At 34.6% G+C, this 21,833-nt stretch overlaps 1 long non-coding RNA gene across 1 annotated transcript in view; it reads right to left on the minus strand.

Moving 5' to 3' along the window:
* Window positions 1-21,454, minus strand: part of LOC124103988 (uncharacterized) — a 39,674-nt gene extending 18,220 nt beyond the window's left edge. The window contains exons 1-3 of the long non-coding RNA XR_006855342.2: window positions 21,356-21,454; window positions 8,263-9,239; window positions 7,097-7,202 (exon numbers count right to left, since the gene is read on the minus strand). This is a non-coding gene — a long non-coding RNA (uncharacterized LOC124103988). The remainder of the gene's footprint in view (window positions 1-7,096; window positions 7,203-8,262; window positions 9,240-21,355) is intronic.
* Window positions 21,455-21,833: the final 379 nt, after the last annotated feature.

Consider the following 21,833-nt stretch of genomic DNA (forward strand, 5'->3'; position numbering starts at 1 on the left):
AGATATCAGACTTTTAAAACTAAAATTTTATGACTAATTGATGAATACTTTTTGTGATATTTTTTCATTTTTTTTAAAATTCCTATTCAGAGATTATATAAATCATTTTCTATATTTTCTGCTGTTTTTATTCCTATCTATCATCTTTTGATTCATAATTTCTAATCCTCAAAAATACCTGAAATATGTTTGGCATATAGAGTAGAGGGAGAATCTTCTGAGTTTTAACCTCCATGTAGCAATTCTTTCTACATGTTTATAAAATAAACATTGCTTCATCAGTGATTTGAGGTCTTTCCTTCTCTACATTAAGTTCTTATCAACACACATTAGGGTTTATTTTATAAATGTGCACATTATTATAAAGTTATTTTTTAGATATACATGACACTAGAATGTATTTTGACATATAATATATGCATGGAGTACAACTTAGAATTTCTAACTAGGATCCCATTTTTGCAAATGTACATGATGTGGAGCTTCACTGGTTGTATATTCACATATGAACATAGGAAAGTTAAATATGATTCATTCTACTGACTTTCTCATTCCTATTCCAACTCCTTTCCCTTTATTCCCTTTTGTTTATTTCATTGAACTTCTATTTTTCCCTTGGCCCCTTGTTGTATGTTAGCATCTGCATATGATCCACTTATCCCACTCCTGAGTATATACCCAACAGACTGATTTTAAGTCCTTTGGGTATATACTCAGGAGTAGGAAAAGTGGATCAATGGGTGGTTCCATTCCAATTTTCTGAGGAATCTCCATACTGCTTTCATAGTGGTTGGTTGCACCAAATTTGCAGTCCCACAAGCAATGTATGAGGTGGGTAACTTTTACCCCACATCCTCACCAACATTTATTATCGCTTGTATCCTTGATAATTGCCATTCTGACTGGAATGAGATGGATGAGTGTAGTTTTAACTTGCACTTCTCTAATTGCTAGTGACGTTGAACATTTCTTCATATATTTGATGACCTTTTGTATTTCTTCAACAAATGATGATAGGAAAATGGGATATTCATATATAGCAGAGTGAAATTTAGCCCCTATATCTCACCCTACACAAAACTTAACTCAAAGTGGATCAAGGAATTAGGTATTAGACCAGAGACCCTGTACCTCCTAGATGAAAGAATAGGCCCAACCTTCCATCATGTCAACTTAGGAACCAACTTCCTCAATAAGACTCCTAAAGCGCAATAAGTAAAATCAAGAATCAGTAAACAGGACAGTATCATACGACAAAACTTCTTCACAGCAAAGAAAACAATCAAGAATAGAGCCTATGGAATGGAAGAAAACCTTTGTCATCTGAAACTCAGATAAAGCATTAATCTCCAGGATATATAAAGAACTCAAAATAGTTAACACTGGAAACAAACAAATAAACAAAAACAAATAAACCATCAATAAATGGGCAAAGGAACTGCAAAGTAATTTATTATAACATTATTTGTAATAGTCTAAACTGGAACTTCAAAGTCATTTATTATAACATTATTTAAAATAGTCTGAACTGAATGATGAACTCAGGTTTTGAGTAAGCAATTATAATTATACAATGTAATGCTCTGTTGGAAAGATGATATTACAGAAGTATATGTATTTTTATATATAGCTGTCTAGATGATATTGTTAAAGGGCAAATACCGGTTTTATATGGTATAAATATGTGTGTAATTGTATATTTTTAAACACTTAATCCTGAATATTTACACACTGCTATGATTTAGATCTGGAGTTTCCCTTAAAAGCTCATATGTTAGTAACCAGGTCAGCATATGGCCTCAGTGTGAGGTGCTGGAATGTTTAGAAGTGAGGCCTACTGGAAGGGAGATAGGTCACTGGGGACATCCTCTTGAAGATGGTACTAGGATCCCTCCAACCCTTCCTGTCTCACTTTTGCTCTGGCTACCATGAGGTGAAGAGACCTCCTCCACCTTGTGCTCAGATGCACTGTGCTGCCACAGGTCCAAATAAACTGTGACCAGAGACTAGAACCTCTGAAACTGTGAGCCAAAATAAACCTTTCCTCCTCTTAAGTTGATGGTCTCAGGTATTTGTCGCAGCAACAGAAAGCTGACTAACATACCCATAGAAGCAAAAATCTGAAATATTTCCAAGCTAAAACTGTCAGGATCTTTGAGAGTTGGCATTCTAATTAGAATATTATTTTTATGTGTATTTCTTAATATTTTTATGATAAGTGTACAATATTTTGAAAATGATACTATATTTATTTCTGTTGCTTAAATAGAACAAGATTAACATTTTCTCAATTTCAATCCTATATATAGGATTAGATTTGCTTTGGTGATACTTATTATAATCACAGTTTGTTAACTTCTGGATCTGACAGACAGGCTTCATTTACATTTGTTTAACAATAAAGTTATTATGAGAATGAGAAACAATAATTTGCAATGAAATTGTCTATTTCCATGCATTATCTCTGGGCCAGAGTGGGTGTGCCATCATCATATTTGAGTAGAAAAAAACAACAGTGCATTGAAGAGGCTGTGCCCTTAGGATGATTTGTTTCCTTTGCCATTCCATCCAGTTCCTTTTCATTTTTAAATTTATTTCTTTGTCCATAAAGATATGTCTCAAAGAATGGCTTCAAGGTAATCCCTTGCATATCTAATAAAACCCATTTGTGGCCTTGGAATATGAAAGGAGACTTGGCTGTGTATAAAATTCTTGAGATGCAGCCTCTCCCCTTCAGAATCTTGCAGCTGTGGCAGCCCTGTTTTCCAGTGGGGACAGCTCCCTTTTTAGATAGCCCATCATTTCTGCCTGCTTGCTCTTAAGAGCTTTTAAAAACAAATTCATCTTATTCACATATTCTGGGAGTATATATGTAGGTGTGTGCATCTGTATTCTTCAATTTTCTCTAATACATGTTTAATACTTTCTGCAAAAAAAATGAATTGTTTTTGAATTCATTTATTTTTTGATGCATTTTATTTAGTTCTGTGTTTATTGCTTCATTAAAATTTTTGGTTTCTTTCTTAAAATCATCTATAATTATGCATCGAATTTGTATTTTTTTGTTGGGCACGGTAGCTTTTGTTTCTTTTGGCCTCCATTGGTGTCTTATTTTCATTTGTTTTGTCCTTTTTCTATGTATCCTGAGAATGGTGCATATAGTCTTCTGTATCAGTGATTACTTGACCTTAGTATCATTATTGGCTCTGTTGATTACAGCTTCCTGTTGCATAGTTACATTTCTGGTATTAATTTCTTACAGGATCCAGCTCACTTTTTTTAGTATAGTTTGCTGCTTTTTACCTTTGTCTTTTATATGATTTTCTGGTCTTTCATAGAAGTCAAAGTTTATCAATGCCATTCAGGAGACTAATTTTATATTTTATGTTTCTACTGTGTTCTAGTAAAAAAATCACATTCAGGGATTTTCTCTTAGATCTTTAGAAATAATTCTGCTTTTTCTTTTACTTTTTTTTTTCTTTTGTCCTCCACAACCAGCATCCATTATTTACCCCACTGTGAGCTCATGGCAGAGTGGATAACTCTTCTTGACCTCAACAACTGCTGGTTTCTGGCTACCCTTAGATCTACAGTTGGGGAGAAAGCTGTATGGCCCAGTTTCTAATCTTGTTCCTGATATCCAACTGCTTTTGGGTTTTATGGTATTTCTAAGCTGAAATGAAAAGTTATTCTAGACCATGGTTATAAAGAGGTAGGCTACAGAGGTTTGTTACATGGCTAGCACAGAATTTTTGTCTGCTTTATTTTTAAACATTCCATATTTTTATTACTTTTATCTTGATATCATGTACACCAAGGGCACAGAAATGAAAGGCCCAGTTTTATTTTGGAAATTTTACATTTATATATACGTCCCAATACTACCCAGGCTTAGATGTAGGCTCTGTGTCCCTTCTCAGTCAATACTCTCTCCCTAGTGGCCACTATGTTCTCTCTTGCACCAACAGTTTGCCTGCCCTTGCACTTGGTAAAACTAGACTTCTATGTACTCCTCTGTGTTTGGCTCCTTTAACTCACTATGTTAGCTAGATTTATTCACATCGGTGTATATAGCAGTAGTTTGTCATTTTTTATTGCTCTATAACATTTCTTCTTTTGAATATATCATACTTTATTTATCTCTTCTTTCATTGACAGACATTTGGGTGATTTCCACTTCTGTGCTCTCATGAATCAAGGCATTAAGAACATTCTTGCACACATTTGTTTCTCTTGAGTATATATCTGGGAACCCAGTTAATATCTTGAGGGTAGGTGAGCTCAGCAGATTTTTTACAATTGCACTTTTTTGTGGGTGGGGTACTGGGGATTGAACTTAGGGGCACTCAGCCACTGAGCCACATCCCCACCTTATTTTGTATTTTTTAAAATTTAGAGGCAGAAGGATCTTGAGTTCAAAGTCAGCCTCAGCAATGGCAAGGTGCTAAGCAACTCACTTTTTAATTTTTTTTTTATTTTGAAGTAATGGTAGATTCACATGGAATTGTAAGAAATAATACAAAATTCCACTCGCCCTTTACCCAGTTTCTCCCAAGGGTAAGATATTACAGAACTTTGGTGCAAGATCACAGCCATGAGGAGGCCTTGAGGAGGCCAAGTTATAGAGCATTCCTGTCACCACAAGGATCCCCACCCCCACCCAAACCTGTTGCCATTTTGTAGCCTCTTCCCTCCCACTTCTCCTTCTTTTACCCTTGGCAACCACCAGTTTTCCATTTCTATAATCTGTCATGCCAAGAATGTTACATAAATGGGTGCATAACTTCTAGAGGATCACTTGTTTTTCTCAGTGTGATTCTCTAGAGATTCATCCACATTATTGCACTTGTTGATAATACCATTCCCTTTCACTGCTAAGTAGTGTTTCTTAGTATGGAGGTATCAAAATTTTTGTTAGCCATTTCCTGCTGAATGACATCTGGACGGATTCCAGCTTTTTGCTGTTAAGAATAAAGCTGTTATCAACATTCATGTGCAGATTTTTATGGGAACATGAGTTTCCATTTCTATGGGATAAATGCCCAGGAGTGTAATTGTTGAGTTGTGGGGTGGTTGTATATGATTACTCAGAAACTGTCAAACTACACCGTTTTCAGTTCTCATCAGCCATGTGCAAACGATCCCAATTCTGCACACACCGCCAGCCCTTGGTAGTATAATTTCTTTCTTTCTTCTTCATTTTTTAAAAAATTTCTGCCATTCTAATAGCTCTTTAGTGATATCTCCTTCTGGTTTAAATTTGAGTTTTCCTAATGATTAATGAAGCTGAACATCTTTTCTTGTGCTTATTTGCCATCTTTATATTCTGTTCAGTGAAATGAACCTTCATGGCTTTTGATCTTTTTCTGGTTTTTAACTGTGGAAATTTTAAAAATGCTAGATAGTAGCTTTAATCATTTAAATGGTATGCAAATCTTTTCTCCCACACTGTAGCTAGCCTTCATGGCTTCCTAGTAGGGTCTTTCAGAGAGCACAAGTTTGTAACATTGATGAAGTCCAATCAATGAATTTTTCTTCTCAGGGGTAATACTTTGGTGGCAATAGATCCTGAAAATTTTATTATTTTTTATAAAGTTTTTATGGTTTTATAATATGCTTAACCACATGATCCATTTTCAATTAATTTTTGTTTAAGGGGTGATGCATAGATCAATATTAATTTTTTTTTCACTTATGGACGCTCAATTGGTCTAGTATTTTCTGGTTTAAAAGTTTTCCTTCCTTATTAAATTGTTTCTAAACCTTTGTTAGAAAACAACTGGAAGCTGGGCTTGGGGGCACACACCTGTAATCCCAGAGACTCAGGTGGCTGAAACAGGAGAATTGCAAATTTGACAGCAGTCTCAGCCATTTAGTGAGGCCCTAAGCAGATTAGTTAGACCTGTCTCTAAATTAAAAACAAAAACAAAACAAGGCTTTGGATGTAGCTCAGTGGTAAAGTGCCCCTGGTTTCAATCCAGAGTACCAAACATTTTTTTTTAAGTTAAAAAATCAGTTAGAAATATTTTCATGGATCTATTTATAGGCTCTGTGTTCTGTTGTATTGATCTATGTTTATATTTCTTTGTCTGCACCACATAGTCTTGATTACTCTAGATATACAATGTCTTAAGCGTTAGTAGATTGATTCCTTCTGCTTTATTCTTCTTTTTCAAATATTATTTTAACTATATTTGTTCATTTCCTTTGCATATTAATTTTAGAATAATTTTGTCTACATATACAAAAAATTTTGTTGGGATTTGAATAAGAATTGCGCATATCCTATAATATGATTTGGGAAACTATTCACACCTTTACTACATTCAAACTTCTAATCAATGGCACATCCATTCATCCATTCATACATGTATACAGGCACACACACATACATGCGTGTATATAAAATACATAATGTATGCATATATATAAATAATACATATATTTATGTGTATTGAAATGCCCACGGATTAGAAGTCTAAATGCACATATTATATCTATTAATATATTTTATATTATGTAGAGATATAATGTACATATGTCAATGAATGAATACAAATACCTATAGATTAGAAGTCAATGTAGTTTTACATATATATTCTTGTAAATGTACAAACATATATTTTTCAATAATTTTTAGTTTTTAGCATACAAGCTCTTTACATGTTTTGTTAAATTAATAACTTAATATTTACATCTAAGTATTTTACTTTTCTGAAAGAATTCTACTGTAAATGGTATTGTATTTTTAATTTCAGTGTTCTGAACTTGGCTTTTTGGAATTTGTCCATTGGTAAATTCTTGTTAATATTATTGTCTTGTTTCTATTTTTTAAAAATATATTCAGATTTTCAACTTCTCTATTTGTTAAATTTATATATATATATATATATATATATATATATATATATATAATTTTTTTTTAAGTTAGAAAACCATTGCCAAATTGTATAAGTAATTCCTGTAAAAACTTCACTCAGTTTCCTTAAGTGGAAACAAGTCTGTCACAAGTACTGTATAATTATTAAGCCAGGGAATTAATACCAATATACTACTATTAAAAACTTACCAACTGTATTTAAGTTTTGCCAATTACCTTTCCTGTTCATGCAGGGTCCAATGGAGATCTCATTTAGAGCTCATTTCTCTGTAGGCTTCTGTCAACTGAGACAGTTCCTCGGCATTTCTATCCTTTTGTAATCCTGACAGTTTAAAAGGGTATTGGTCATTTATTATGAAAAAGTCCCTTTTAAAACTGTTGCTTGTGAATTCAAACCACACACACACACACACACACACACACACACACACACACACACAAGGGGAGAGAGAGAGAGAGAGAGAGAGAGAGAGAGAGTTTAAATTAAGCTTTCACAATTAATAATAAAATACCAATCAGTTTTTTTCCTTTTATGGAGGGTGTCAGTTCTATTTTCAAGTCAAACACACTGGTACACCTATAATCCCAGCCATTTGGGAGGCTGAGACAAGAGAATCACAAGTTTGAGGCCAGCCCCAGCAAATTAGCAAGATCCCATCTCAAAAAAAAAAAAAAAAAATGAGGCTATAGCTCAGTAGTAGACCATGCCTAAGTTCAATTCCCAGCACCAAAATGTAGAAAAAAATAAAAATATATAAACATCAGTTCCTGCTCTCGCCTTGTTTTCCTTCTTTCTTCTTTGTCTCCTCCTCTTTTTCCTCCTCTTCCTTTTCCTTTTGCAGTACTGGGGGTTGAACTCAGGGCTTTACATATGGTAGGCAGACACTCTACCACTGAGCTACATCCCTGCCTTTTTTATTTTATTTTGAAACAGGGTCTAGCTAAGTTGCCCAGACTGGCCTCAAACTTGTGATCTTCTTGCCTCAGCCTTCCAAGTACCTGGATTACAGGTGTGAACTACAAACCCAACTACAATTTCCTCATTCTTGACTTCTTGCTTTTATTGATTTACTCTTCTACAAATTTGGTTCCAGAAATGTTCCTGTATTTAATTAATTTATTTTTTTTGAAATGAAAACTTCCAAACATACAAAAAGTAAAAATTATTGACACAACAATTAAAAGCATAATGAACTCTCATGTACTCTTCACCCAATTCCAGCAATTACTACTATATTTTCCTGGATTATTTTAAAGAAAATTTCCAGCATATTATTGTATCCAGAATTACTTCAAGATATATTTGTAATAAATATTTTAACCACAAACACTATGTCATTATCCTACTAAATAAAGAATAATAATGCATTATTGTAACTTACTATTCAGGCTATTTCCAAACTCCCCAATTTTCTCAAAGTATTTCTTTTGCAATCGGTTCATTTGAATCAGCATCCTTGAAAAGCCTACATAATGCATTTGATTGTGTTCCCAATTTTCTTTTTTCCTTTAATGATATCCTTTCATCCTTTTTTGTTGTTGTTGTTTTGATTTTTGAGGCATGGATATTTTTGAGAAACAAATTTCTTGTAGCATAGAAGATTCTTCATTCTGTAATTGGTCATTGTAGCATCACAACACTGTTATCTTCTTCTTCTCTCTGTGTAACAAATGACCACTATCTAAGCAGCTATAAGAATATGATTTCAGTGTACCTGCAGCTCAGAAGTCTGGGGTGACCTAGTTGGCTCTTCTTAAGGTCTCACAAGCTGGTCATTAAGGTGTTGGTCAGGGATTGGTTCTTATGTGAGGATCAACTAGAGAAGGACTTGCCTCCCCTGTTGCCTTTCCTGTTCATGCAGGGTCCAATGGAGATCTCATTTAGTGTTCATTTCTCCTTAGCCTTCTGTCAACTGAGACAGTTCCTCAGCATTTCTATCCTTTTGTAATCCTGACAGCTGTCAGTGTTCCTTGCAGTTGTAGAATGCATTGCAGTTTTCTCTGTTGGGAAGTCTGAGTTAGAGGTTTCTGAGAGGCAATAGAAACCCAATGCTTAATAATTAAGCAAGAAAGTAATTTATTAGCAGGATTTTTGCATGGTTAAAAAACTGATAGAAAGGCTGAACGGAAGATCAAGTAGAAGGTGAAAACCAGGGATGCTGTCTGACTGTGCAGCAGGAATTACTACCAGTCATGTCATGGTGCTGCTGCTAGAATGTCTGGGCTCCAACAACGCTTTTCCATCCTTGATTGTCCTGCTCAAGATTCAAGTGAGAGCCCTGGTCTGTCTTGGGAAGGTCAGTCAGCAAGGTGATTTACAGCCTCACAAGCACTTTACACCACGTGGAAAAGAAGATTCCTAAAAGGAAAATAAAGTGCAGTTAACAAAATAAAAAAGGAGAAGCAGCATAAGACAAAAAACAAACAATAAATAAAAACAGCAAAAATTCACTGTATCTCAGTTGTGATTGGAGGGAGCCACACTGTCTGGCCTTGCTGAATAGTCAAGAGAGATGACACTTTACCCTGGCACCTTTACTTCTGCAAATCTATGCTGGCAAATACCATTTCCTAACATCTTGGATTGCTTAATCTACAACTAATACCTCCAGTTGATATCTGCATTATATTTTTCTGAGAGCAACTTTCTAGAATTCTTTTGTACTTGAGGTTACTGTCGATCAAGGCAGGTTCTTCATAGACCCACGCTTGTCATGTAGAAGCTACTATCTGTGATATCAACGACCACTGAGGTCCTCAGATCATTGTGTGAGATGCCCAGGAATGAATCCATGTACTCACAACTACTCTTTTCTTCTTTCAGGACAAATGATAACTGCTCAGAATCCCCCCATACCATGGTATCTGAGTAGAGCATTATATTTCTCTGCAGCCTTTACCAGGGCTGACAGGATTTTGCTTGCATGTGTGTTCCATGAGAGCAGCCACCATGCCCCCCCTCTCATTTACTTTGTATCCCCAGCACTTAGCACAGGGTTTCATATATGGGAAAAGGCTCATGTTGTTTGAATGAATACATGAATGAACTAGGTTCATATGTTGTTAATTTTACAAGTAAAATTAAAGATAGTTTTAGTTTTAAATTTGTGGTCTAAAGCAAATAAGATCAATGCCTTTTATATTTCAATTTTAAAAGTCAGTTAATAATTTTTCAGCAAATCCTTGGTTTTGTTTCACAGGTATGGAATGTAGTATTTAAACATTTCTATGTACTTGCTAGGTCCAGGTTGCTCTTTTGTTATTTTAGGAATATGTACAGTATCCATCATTTTATATCCTCCTCTTTTTTCTTTCCAAATGCTTCAATAATTTGACTTCACTCAAAAAATAGTCAATGAAATATTTTTGAATGTTTTTTAATTGCACACATCAATGATCTAAGTAAAAATAAAATGCTCTAACCTCTTGGAAAGGTGACATGTATTATACATTATCCATGGCCTTCAGGAAATAATGATTATGACTTTAATACCACCTAATTACTATTCAGGATACTTCCATACATAGATAGGGTAAAAATTGCACATGGGAATTTAAATGGCATTATTTGACATTTTAAGAGGCAGATTTTTCTTTCAATTATAGTAGTAAAGTAATAGATTTCCAACTATTGACTTTACTAGAATCTATTGCACTCACAGGTCTCTGTATTTCACTCTTTCCTACCTGTCCCTGCTATTTCCCTTCCTCTGCTCTACTAGTCTTCCTTCCACTCATTTATTTATTTTTTTAATTGGTGCTTTACAGATATGCATAATTCACCATGCTATATTTATACAGGCACATAGCATAATTTTGTCGAATTCATTCGATTTTTTCCCCTTTCCCCATCCTTCTTTTCTCCCCTCCAATCTTCTTCTACTCTGCCCATCTTTCCTCTATCTTTATGAAATCCAGCATCTCGCCTCTATTGCCTTACTTTGCTCTAGCTTCTGCATATGAAAAAAAATTTGACCCTACACTTTCTGAATCTGGTTTATTTCACATAGCTTGATGTTCTCCAGCTCTATCCATTTACCACCAAATGTCATAACCTCATGCTTCTTTATGGCTGAGTAAAACTCCATTGTGTATATATACCACATTTTCTTAATTCATTCATCAATTGACAGGCACCTCGGCTGGTTCCATAACTTTGGCTGTTGTGAATTGTGTTCCTATAAACATTGATATACTTGTATCACTGTAGTATGTGATCTTAGTTCTACAAACAATATCTTCTATTAAAAGTGAACTTTCTGTGTGATGTATCAAAATGCATTCTATTGTCATGGATAACTGAGTAGAACTTAAATAAATGAAAAAATAGCAAAGAAAATTGAATTTAAAAAAAGAGAGAAATAAGGAATTTAGCTGAGGGCTCAGACCAGGGCTCATGGTACTTATGTACTTCTATATATATGGAGAAGATACTTAGTGAATTAAATTAAAACTGATTGCCCAGGGAGAATGAGAATTTGGTTGTTTTCTGACCCTTGCAGTGCTAGGTATAGAACCCAGGGCCTCACATTCACTAGGCAAGTGATCTACCACGTGCCTACATCCCAGAGCTTGGTAGTTTTCAATACACAACAATTACAAGGTATATTATGGTTATAGCCCCAAAATAAAATGATCAAAAGCTTAAAAAACTGACTTTCCATAATAACTCCCATCTTTCATAGCAACTTATTACCTAAAATACCTTTAGGTAATACATTACCAGCTTGCCTGAGAGTAAACTTGTAAATAGGAAGATAAATTATTAAGAAAAAATAAAGGTCAGAAGTTTCTTCTAGTCATATATGTACTTGAATATATACTAGCTTCTAAGTGATATTAGGATAAAAAATGTCACATGTAAGGATAAATCATGGGTACTCATGAAACATCTGTGAGATGAATTTAATGATATGTGCAAAATCACATAGTATGTTAGTACTTACATTTTGTGTTTTGTTAGGAATGGAAAGAAAACCACATAGTGTCCATCTAAGACCCAACTCAGAGGTGATTGAGGTCCCCTAAACAGAATTGGCTTGGGATGTACCAGATACTACCTTTGGTTTCAAGGACATTTGAACTTGTGGATATTTCAAACCCCTGTGGACTGCATTTTTGGGTGGGAATGTGCATGCAAACTTGCTAAATTTTTTATGATATACATTCATCCAGAAATTATTTGAGAACTCTAAGATGAGTGCTAGATGTCACAAGATCCTAAGGATCAAGGAGAAGCAGATTAAATTGCTGAATGAGGTTTTGTTTTGTTCTATTCTGTTCTGTTTTGCTGCTTCCTGTGGGGTGTGAGCTTTTATAACAGGAGACACATTGATAAGGAAGAGATTAGGATACATGTTTTTAATTAGAGACTAATTTAATCAATATAAATCTTTTAAGTGTTTACTTCTTGAAATTAAGCTGGAAACAGCCCACTACCTCTTCAATGCTGCTGATTTATAATTATAAAAGGAAGGCAGAAGATTAAAAGATTATTTTTGACTGGGAGTGCTGGGGAATGCTTCATGGAGAATTTTCCTGAGAGTTCTCTCACTGTTTTTAATCCATGGAAATGCTACATGCAATTTAGTTCAAGAACACATTTTGTGTTAGAACTAGAAAGAAAATTATAGGCATAATAGAGTAGTCTCTATAATTCACAATAATGAAACAAGGGTAGAGGGAGGGAATAAGAAGATTTATCCATAGTTACAAGTAGCTACCAGTGGAGTTGGAGTGCAGGCTCTCTGTGCTGCAAAGCCCCTCACAGCTATGTCGAAGTAAAGTAAAAACACTGGTGTGGGAGGAGGTGCCTGGCATCACAAAATGGTCTCCTCATTACCTGTGGAGGGCACTACCAGGGAACTTCAAAACCATGTGTTTCCTCTGCTGGCTGAAGAGACTTTTGAATAGGTATGTCAAGAACTATTAATGTCATGTGATCTATCTTTTACCAGATATGATTTTATAATAAATTTTACTTTTAAATTATAGTTAAACTTTTGCAATGATTCCTCAACAAAATTTTTCATCAACAGAAATTCTTGAACTGTGAAGTTTAGAATAATCAAGATATAACCTGAAAAAAAAAGAGATATATTTTATCTGGCAGCTGAATTAGTGTTTGCTTTGTGAGAGCAAATCATTAAGTATTTAAAATTCAATGCAGTTTTTGTTGTTGTTCTTTCCTTTAAAAAAAATGTTATGACTTTATTTTTAAAAGCATGCTAAGGCTTACACACATGTGCAAGGAACTATGGTGGCTAAAGCATAATAATTAAATACTTATATACGAAAATGCCTAGAAAATTTCTAGCACATGATAAATATTCATTAAAAGCTTTTTTAATATTTCATATATTTCTTAATATAAAATTTACCCATAGCACAAGTTTTAATTCTTCCTTTTTATTCTGTTTGTTTTTCTATGAAAATCTATTCCTAGAATCTTCAAAATTATAAATATGGGTTCTTATACAAGAGAAAAAATGTGTGTGGGTGTAAATTATTGAAATATAAATACAAATAACCTAATGGCTTCCAAATTATGCTCACTCTCAGCATTTTTACCCTAAATGAGTGACCTCTTCATAATTGAATTTGTCAATCTTCTGTTTTTTAAGAAAATTCTGACATAACATTATGTTATTTTATTTAATGAAAATAAAAGTCATTAAAATAATGAGACATTATATAAACCCAAGATATGAAAGGGATTGAAATTTCAGGTACTGATTCTATGCTAAACTTTTGGAAATCTGGATGAATAAGTGAATTTCTGAGAGAAAACAAAGAATTAACACAAGATACAAAAGAAAAATTACATCAGCAAATAAGCTTACTGCATTATAGCTATACATAACAGTGAGATTCTTTTTGAAATATAATTTGCTTCATTTCAGTCTCCAGTACTTCCTCTTGCCCTCTCCAACCCTGTTAACGTTCTCTGAACTATTGATCTTCCTTCAATTTGCTTACTTTTTAAAATTGGTACTTTGTAGATTCACTGTGGTATGTGTGTGTGTGCGTATACGTTTTTTTAATACGTTTAAGATACGTTTAAGATACGTTTTTTTTATCATAATGCAACTGGTTTCCTATTAAATAAAAGAATGAAACAAGGATGTCACTATCATTCTAGTCATTTGATGGTGTTCACCAGCATGGTCTGTGTAATAAGAAAAAAGAAATGAAAGAAAAAGTGCTAAAATTAGATTAACCAAATTTAGCTTTGGGGGTTGTTTTTGTCAATAATTTAATAGTTTACCAGGATGACCTAAAAAACCAAACTGAACAAAACAAAAACATATAACAGTTGATAATATAATTTGGATAATTAAAATATACATAAGAAACAGATATTTTTCTATATGTCATCAATAATTGCAATGGTACTACACAATGACCCCTTTGTCTTTTGTGTGTTCAACTCTTAATTTTGTGAATTATATACAATAAAAACAAGCTTTTTGACTTTCCTACTGTGCTGTCCTTAATAAATGTTTATTATGCCCTAAATAATAATAAATGCCCTAAATAAATGTTCATTGCTTTAACTTAATAGAAAAATTTATGGTGAAAACTTTTCTTCCTATGACATCAATGTGGAGCAGTAAGGAAGCATTTTGTGGGTGGTATTGGGTATATGTTACTTTATCTTACTTTGGGGTGGTTTAAAAAAAAAAGTAGCTTCCAGAGTAATGTAAGAAGCATTGGGATTCAAAGTTTCTTCATACACATGTAGAATCTTTCACTCTTTTGTGTTGAGGTATACTCTTGATAACCATTCAAATACTTTATGTTAATCATAAGAGATATTAATAAATTTGTAAAAATATTACTTCCATCTGCTGTCTTTCTCATATCTCCCAAGCTTCATAAAGTAGTGTGATTTGGAGGGGGCACACATCTTGCATAATTGCTTTCTTTAGTCTCCTTTATTCCCAGCTAATTGAATTGGGATGCCTATTATATCAGTTTGGATTATATTTGGTTATAAGCTGCATGAAATGTGAATAGCTTAAGTAAATAATGGATTTACTTGTCTTGCATAAGAACAGAAATCTAAGCATAAGGTGTCCAGGGATGATATGACAGCCAAATAATGCCAGCTAGGATTCAAGCTTTATTGACTTTCCTACTGTGCTGTCCTTAACATGTGGCCTTGTAACCTGATGTCACAGGATAATGGCTTAACTCTAGGCATCATGTCTATGTTTCAGACATAAAAGGAGAGGGGAGGGGATAGGAGGTAGCAAAGAGCTTAAGGAATATATCCTCTGGACATGATTCTTTAAAAAACAACAACAACAATAAAACCTCCCCAGATACCTAATGCATGTTTAGATATCTAATCCCCTTGCTCAAAAGTAGGCCACATGGTCACCATAGCTGCTAGGAAGCGAGGAGTGTATTTTCACTTTCCTCCTTTTATCATAGAGGGAAGCTAGAGAGGTTGAAATGGTTTTTGAATTGTCAATTAACAGTGTTTGTCCTTTCTATGTCCAGGGCTTGAGATATATTTGCTTAGGACCATAGAAGATAAAGGTGGAAAAAATAAAAAAAAATATATGTTTCTTTCTTTCTGGTATATAAATGGAAAAAATTTAGAATTGCTAATATGTAAGAAGACATGAAAAAGACTTTCCTTGGCCTACTTTGTTTGTCAAATTGCAAGGCTTCCAGGAAAAGTAAGATCAAAAACCTTACAGAAAAAATAACAAACGTGCAAACCAATGTTTTCTGTCTCTCCTAGTAACACTCTTTCCCTGGACTCTTTGTTCCTATGGTAGATTTGGAATTCTGTAGGTCAGGGGACAGAATAGTGGGAGGGGGTGAGTGCAGTCCAGTACAAAATCTTTGTGAATGTCTCTTTCCCTTGTCAAGATGAACTTCAAAAAGAACTTTCCCTAAGCAGAAATGAGGGAAAGAAAACAAGTTAACCCTTCTCCCCTGGGCAGGGCATCTTCTGAAGACTTTGTTTACTAACTGGTAAAATTCTCAGAACAACTCTGAGATAGACACTGTAATCGTTCTCACTTTACACAAAAAGGGACAGATACTTCAGGCTAGCGAAGAACCTTGCCTGGGACCTCAGAGATGGAGCCCAAATGAAGACATTTCACTCTGTGAAGGCAGAAGAGTCAGCACAGCTCTTGTAGCACCATGGGCCAAAATGATGGACTAGACATTGAGAAAGTAGAGATTTAGGTCCTTAAGTTATGGCACCTTGAACAAGAGTTCTGAAATCCTTTTTTCTCCTTTGTGAAATATAATAATAGGATGTGATGATATCCTAGGGCACTATGACTTTGAAGGCATGTGATTCTATTCTCTGACAAATGCCCAGACACATTGGGTAAAGCCACACTTCAGACAGATGACAACTTGTTCTACAAACTCACATGTGCAAAAGAGTTCTTCCAAAGCCCAGTCTATAAACATGCTATTGAACGAAATTTATACAAATAGAATTTGGTAAATACCATATTTTTCTAATTCTAAGGTACCCTGAAGCTTGACAATATATGGAAACTTTTTTAAACAAATGCAGTTATTCTTTAGGTGCATTGCTCTTTGTCTTCTTATAAAGGGGCTCTTTTTGGGGGGAGGCTGAGAAAAGATTTCTATCCTTTCCTTAGACTCATGTACATGTACATATTCATACATTTTTCACAGAACCATGAAGTCACCCTCAGATTTCTCAGGTTAAAAACTTCTTTGTGTGTTTTCATGACATTACATATTTTATTCCTGGGATGATATAATTATGGATTTTACAGATTTTCTCTTCCCTCTACTAAAACTTTACATTCACCCTATACAGAGAAGTGTTTCTAAGCACAATCAGTACAGCAATACATATGTTGAAAAATGCTGTTTTGTTAGGCTTTAATTTAAAAATAAAGATAATAGAAAACAGAAAAATCTAATTTTAAAAAGTTTACCCTCACACCTACTAAAAAGTTACTTCTTTTACCTTTAGGATTATGATTTTTACTCTTATTTATTTCATTCCTCTCCCTACATTTAATATGATAGTCTGTTACTTTCTAAATGGCACAATTCTTTCTTTATTGTTTTTCATTTTCATATTAATACCTTTCCATGAATCAAATTTTGAGACTGAGTAAGTTTTATACTATGAAAAGAACCTACCTGACAAGGACAACTTACAAGAGGAAAGATCTATTTTGGCACATGTTTTCAGAGGATTCAGTCCATGGTCAGTTGGCGTCTTTGCTTTGGGCCTGAGGAAGGCAGACCATCATGGCAGAAGGGTATGGTAGAGGAAAGTTGCTCAGCTCATGATAGCAGGGAAGCAGAGAGACGGGTAGGGAAAGGTTCTGGGGAGAAGATGAACCCTTCTAGGGCCTTCCCCCAGTGACCTGCTTCCTCCAACCAGGTCTTACCTCCCAGTGGTCCATTGAGGCATCAATGGATTAATCCACTAATGAGGTCAGAGCTCTCATGATGCAATCACTTCCCAAAAGTTCCACTTCTGAACACATGAGTGTTTGCCAAACATTCCAGAACCAAACCATAACTGGGATGTATATATTATTCTTTTATTTTTTTTCAAATTTTTATTAAATATTTCACAAATGTTAGTGTCTATAACATAGCATTTGTTGAACAGCATAGGAAGAATGCAAAGCTAAACAAAGTATAAAACAGCAAACTATTGAGTTTGTTGCTTGCATGGTGGGTTAGGAAGTGAGGACTAACATGACAAAATATCATAGCTTAAGCAACAGAATTTTATTTTCTCACAAATCTGAGGCTAAAAACCTGAGATCAATATGCCAGTAGAACTATTTACTTCTTTTTTTTTTTTTTTTTTTTTAGATTTCCATGCTGACAATTTTATTTATTAGAAGATACAGGAAATAGTGAGAAAAGTTGCCTCTCTGGATTTAATTCTGAGCAATAAGGAAAAGATAGTTACCTGGAAATTATAAGATAAACTATACTATTTTGGACATTTAAATAGAAAAATAAGTGAATTCTGGGCATAGTCAAATACAATAGAATTCATTGTCAAATACAATAGAAATAAGGTGCTTTTTATTTTATTTTATTTTATTTTATTTTTTTTTATTGTTGGTTGTTCAAAACATTACATAGTTCTTGATATATCATCTTTCACCCTTTGCTTCAAGTGGGTTATGAACTCCCATTTTTAGCCCATATACAGATTGCAGAATCACATCAATTACACATCCATTGATTTACATATTGCCATACTAGTGACTGTCATGTTCTGCTACCTTTCCTATCCTCTACTATCCCCCCTCCCCTCCCCTCCCCACCCCTCTTCTCTCTCTACCCCCTCTACTGACCTTCATTTCTCCCCCTTGTATTATTTTTCCCTTTCCCCTCAAATGGATGGCACTAGAGCAGATTATGCTAAGTGAAGCTAGCCAATCCCTAAAAAACAAATGCCAAATGTCTTCTTTGATATAAGGAGAGTAACTAAGAACAGAGTAGGGACGAAGAGCATGAGAAGAAGATTAACATTAAACAGAGATGAGAGGTGGGAGGGAAAGAGAGAGAAAAGGGAAATTGCATGGAAATGGAAGGAGACCCTCAGGGTTATACAAAAGAACATACAAGAGAACTATTTACTTCTAAGGCCTCTCTCCTTGGCTTGTATATGGCCATCTTTTCCCTATATCTTCATAAGGTCTTGCCTTTGTATGTCATTCTCATTTAATTACCTCTTTTATAATCTTTTCCCCAAATAGAGCCACTTTCAGAACTATGGGGAGTCAGGACTTCTACAAATGAATTTGTGTTTGTTTGTATTTGTGTGTGTGTGGGGGGAGGGGATTTGAGGGATACAATTCAGCCCACAAGTTTGTGGAAATGGGAGGAGTGTGTCACTTGAGAGTAAAATCTGTGAGTCTTTCTGGTTAAGAGTGAAAGGGTAGATTCAGGGTAAATAAAGGAAGTTTCACCCTAATAAGGCAACATTCTGGAGGGATCTTTCTCCAAGTCAAGGAGAAAATTCTAGGTCTTCTTTGGGATGCCTTGCACTGTTCCTGTTCACACCACAAAGTCACAGAAGATCCCAGGGGTGCCTGTAGGGCACAGCATCATGACTCAGAGTTTCATATAACATGCCTGAGAGTTGGCAATTTTTTCTCTTTCATATGTTCATATTAAAGTTTTGCAATTTCCTAATGCTTGCCAAAACAAGCTCTGCAGATAACTTGGGTAAAATTGTAAATAATCTCACTGGTTTCCCCATAGTTTGATCATGCACAAAAATGGACAATAGTATCCATTTTAAGTAAGCAGCTCAGTTTTCTTATAAACTTCCCTATATAGTGATTAATTTTCTTCCTTTTATTGGGATCACATAGTTTTAGAACCAAAATCCATGTCAAACAGCAGTCTCAGCAACTTACATGGACAAAGACTTTGATGTCAAGACAGTGATTAGCAATTTAAAATAGAAAAAAAAGTCTTCTTCTTATTGAAGTTGTCAAGAATTTTTTATTTGCTTAGAAGAACTTTAATTGTAATTGAAATCTTGAAATGTCACAGGGCATTCATTTTGCAAGGGAAAAAGATATAAGGAACAGATTCTTTCAGTATGTTGATTGAGCATAAAAGGAACATTGTCTTTAGCCTTGAGCTGCACTTGTTCTTTTCTTATTTTCTAAATCTAAGGTAAATGTTGCAAAAACAAAGAGTTCTGTTAGTGTGCTATTTTTGCAGAATCTTTGAGTCATAAGTACAACAGATCCTTTGGAAAAAAATGTAGGTGATAAGTAATGTACATCTATATGGTAGCCCTGAATTAAACTAGTGAACTTCTCTCTCACCAGCTGTATCAGTCAATTTTCCAACACTGTGACAAAATACCCAGGGAAAATAACCTAATGGACCAGAGGTTTATTTTGGTTCATGGTTTCACAGATTTCAGTCTATGATTACTTGGTATGATGGCTTTGGCCTGTGGTGAGACACTGCATCAGGGTTGGGAACATATGGTATTGGAGCTTCTTACCTTGTGGCAGACAGGAAGCACAGAGACAGAGGAGAAGACTGAAGTCCCAATGTCACATTTAAGGGTACACCCCTTAAATTCCTTCCAATGGAAGGAAGTTAACCAAACCTTGATTAAAGGCAACCAAGTCTCTAACACATGGGCCTTTGGGGGGTCTCTCTGGATCAAACCATAGCACTGATTGCCTACATGGAGTCAGTCTTTTCTGCTAATATTTGATCAGTGGTCCCATTTATTGGGTCTCAATGAATTTAGCATCTTAAGAGAAAATCAATGGAAATACAAAAATGAAAGTGCATATAAATCCTGATATTCATAGTGGAGAGACATATCAGTGATATCCTATCAACAAGCAAAACTACCATTATTGATGGCTTAAATTTGTAAGTTTTTTCTTATTTTTAATTAAAAAAAATTTTAATCAGATGATACAGTCACTGCCTATGACTTCCCAATCTGAACTCTTTGTTATACATGTGAAGGAAAATTTCATACTTTTGAATCAAATTATTTGCCTTTTTATTTCTGTACAAGTACTTGAAATGTCCTGGGCTAAGAAGTTTAAAAGGTCTTGAGGAATCCAGCCATGATCATTTTGGTTCTGAATTTCAGTGAGAGCATCTTGCTTGCTAAGGGAGTCAAGTGATTTACAAACAGGAATCAAGACAATTTTCACAGAAATTTTTGGGACAGGGATAAACAGCAATTCACTCAGTCCTAACTCAGATTTCATTTGAGCCCCAAGGTAATTACTTTTGGAATTACCCTTGTCCTCATAGACAGATTTTTGTTCCTTGTTTGACATGTTATATAATCTTCTGGCCTCAACTTCAGATTCTTCCAAATCTAATGACCATGACAACTTATCAAACTTTTTCTAGGGTGGAATAAGTATTCAGTACAGGGCGCACTATAGTCCACCCATGTCTCAGATGAGGGCTTCAACCAATATTGGCACATACAGAAGGCAGCCATATGACCAAGCACAAGTAATTCAGAGCAGCTGTTCTCCAATCCTCCAACTGAGCCCTTTAAAGTTTTCACTGGAAAGTCAGAATGCCAGTAACCAACCCATTGCTCCCAATTTGAGACAAAACCGTCATTCTTCATGCAAATATGTAGAGTATTCCTTTTCATTTATTTAAGGTGGATCTTGGTAAGGCCACTTTTACAGTCCTCCTAATATTGGTGGGAGATGATATGACTCTATCTTTTCAAAAGTCATAATTTAGAAAAAAAAATTATAAAAACTTTTAGATCAGCTAAAGAAACAGTGTTTTACTCCATTTCCCTTGCAATAATTAGAGATAAACTCTCTGAATTAACAAAGTGATATACTTAGAAGTCTAAATGAGTCTTGACCATTCTTTAAGATGTAAATAAATCTTTAAGATGCATTTATTTACAGGTATCCAAGGTCTGTAAAGTAAAATATTCTCTTAAGATATTTACACTACCTCTGGTTTTAAGTGAGGAAGAGATGTAATCCTTCTGGTGGATATCTGTTCCCCTAGGATTCAGAGTAATGGATGGGAGTATGACTTGTCCTAATTGCCTATAAAGAGAAACATAAATAAATTAAAATATACCCCATAGATGATCCAAATGAAGCTCTGAGAAAGAATTGGGTCCTAATGTGGTTTAGAGAAACATAAAATGTGTGTTGGTTTCCTCTTTTTATAGGAAGATGTAATGCAACTGTAGCAAGCATGGATTTTCAAGGGCTAGATATTTGATTTTTCTTTTTCTTTTCCTTTTGTTTTCTGGTTATTGGCATTTGGCATTTGCTGAAATACTTTACAATTGATTTATTTTAAGAAACTCCAACTTACACCTATGATTCTGAGGACTCAATCTTCATCTTTTGTTCTCACTAGACACAACTACTAGAAACACATTGGTAGAAAAGGCTTATCCCTTTTTCATGTTTATTTA

The sequence above is a fragment of the Marmota monax genome, unplaced genomic scaffold (assembly GCF_021218885.2).
Source record: "Marmota monax isolate L192 unplaced genomic scaffold, Marmota_monax_Labrador192_F-V1.1 WCK01_AAM20220418_F8-fsc00107, whole genome shotgun sequence".
Classification (NCBI taxonomy): Eukaryota; Metazoa; Chordata; class Mammalia; order Rodentia; family Sciuridae; genus Marmota; species Marmota monax.